Source organism: Crocodylus porosus, unplaced genomic scaffold, assembly GCF_001723895.1.
Source record: "Crocodylus porosus isolate Cpor-Errol unplaced genomic scaffold, CroPor_comp1, whole genome shotgun sequence".
NCBI classification, from domain to species: Eukaryota; Metazoa; Chordata; order Crocodylia; family Crocodylidae; genus Crocodylus; species Crocodylus porosus.
The window spans coordinates 1,821,135-1,822,858 of NW_017728947.1; the positions used below are offsets into that span (position 1 = coordinate 1,821,135).

Below are 1,724 nucleotides of genomic sequence, written 5' to 3' on the forward strand. Positions count from 1 at the left end.
CGGTGCCCCGCACTCCTGGCCCTCAGGCCGTGTCCCAGCAGCTTTGCCAGTGCCCTTCACTTCTGACCCGCAGCTCTCCGCCATTCCCAGTGCCCTCTCGCAGATTACAGGTGCCCTCACTCCCGAACGGCAGCCCCCTTGTTAACCCGTACCCGCTATGCCATGCCAGGACACGTCACCAGGAGCAAGCAGGGATTCCGAACGAGTGTGCACGATTGGGTCACGGGGAGGGAAGAAGGGTCAATCTGTGCTGCTCGGGGCCAGGGGGGTAGGTATGAGGAGTGGGGACCCTGTGCCAGGCCTGGGTACTGGAGAGGGGGCAAACCCACCAGAGGTGAAGGTGCATCCAGGGCCTTGCTGTGACCAGAGGGGCCCCCCACCCCCCCAAACCTTCCTGAGAAAGAACCCGGGTGTCCCAGCCCCACCAGGCCCCACACTCTTCAGAGAGCAGGGAGAGAACCCAGGTGTCCGGGGCTCCCAGCCCCCACATAGGAACCGAAGTGGGGGGAGTGGGCTGTCTGTCTGTCTGTGTATCTGTACAGGACCTGACTCATGGCTAATGCAGTCCAGGCCCTGCAGCCTCTCCCTGGGAGACCTCAGAGGCTCCATCCCTCTCCGCCAGCTGCTTCCCATTGAAGGCGGCCTCTGCCTGAAGGTGAGTGAGGGATGGGGGAGGCCAGGAATCCCCCCCGCCCCTGCCAGGAAGCTCCCTGCAGCCCAGGCTCAGGCAGGGAGTAACCCCCCACCCCACCCCCAGCATGAGTTTACAGGGACCCAGAGCACACAGGAGCTCCCCAGGGACCCCTGCCATTAATGCAGCCCACTGGTGCCCCTCATCCCCAACTTGCACACCCCAGGTGTGTCTCACTCCCAACCTGCACCCCCTTCCAGCGCTACCGGTACCCCTTACTCCCAACCCGTAGTCCCTTGCCCCTGCCCTACAGGTTCCCCATCATACCTACCTGATCTCCTTTGCTTTCTCTTCCCCTTCCAAGGGCTGGGAGCCCGGACACCTGGGTTCTATCCCCAGCTCCTCTGGGAGGTGTCAAGGCATGTGGGGTGGGGAATGGACAGACAGACAAACAGCTCCCCCAGCTCCTGGCCACAGATCCTGGCCCTGGCCCTGGCCCCAGCACGCGCGAGAGCCTTTGGATTTCAACATGAAAAGTTAATAAAGTCGCCGCCGAAGGGGCTGGTTTCGGTTTTCTGGGCAGCGATTGAATGGCAGGGCGGGAGAAGCACTGGGTAGACCCCGGCTCCTGTCTGTGTTCCTGGGATGGGGGGGGCCTGGCATCCCCCCTGGCTTTGATCTCCGAGTTATTGGGGAAGAAACAGAGGGGGAAGAAGGGAGGAGGCAGGTGGGATAGGGGGGCTGGGGGAGTCGGCTGAGGGGGCTTGGCCAGTGGAGGGACCTGGGGGGGGAGTCCTGTACTCCATGCCTACTTGCCTGCTTCTCCCCCCACCCCACCTGCCTCTGGGTGGGGGCATGATAGAGGCACCTGATCCTTCTACCCCACCGCCTCCCCTTCCCCAGGACCTGGCCAGGATCTGGCTTTGATTAAGGTCCCTGGGTGATGATGGGGTTGGAGGCCGGGGGGCAGAGAACCCTCCCCCCCTGCCACGGGGCATGTCAAAGCCACCAGAGGGCACAGCCAAGGGGGCACAGGTGCCCCCCACCCAGCCCAAGCCAGAGGCTTCCCCCAGGAGGGCAGGGCCTGGCACAC

The 1,724-nt window shown here is 63.9% G+C and overlaps 1 protein-coding gene across 5 annotated transcripts in view; it reads left to right on the forward strand.

Annotated features, from left to right (window-relative positions):
• Positions 1-1,724, forward strand: part of LOC109320799 (AP-2 complex subunit alpha-2) — a 621,923-nt gene that overhangs the window by 119,590 nt on the left and 500,609 nt on the right. The window lies entirely within an intron of this gene.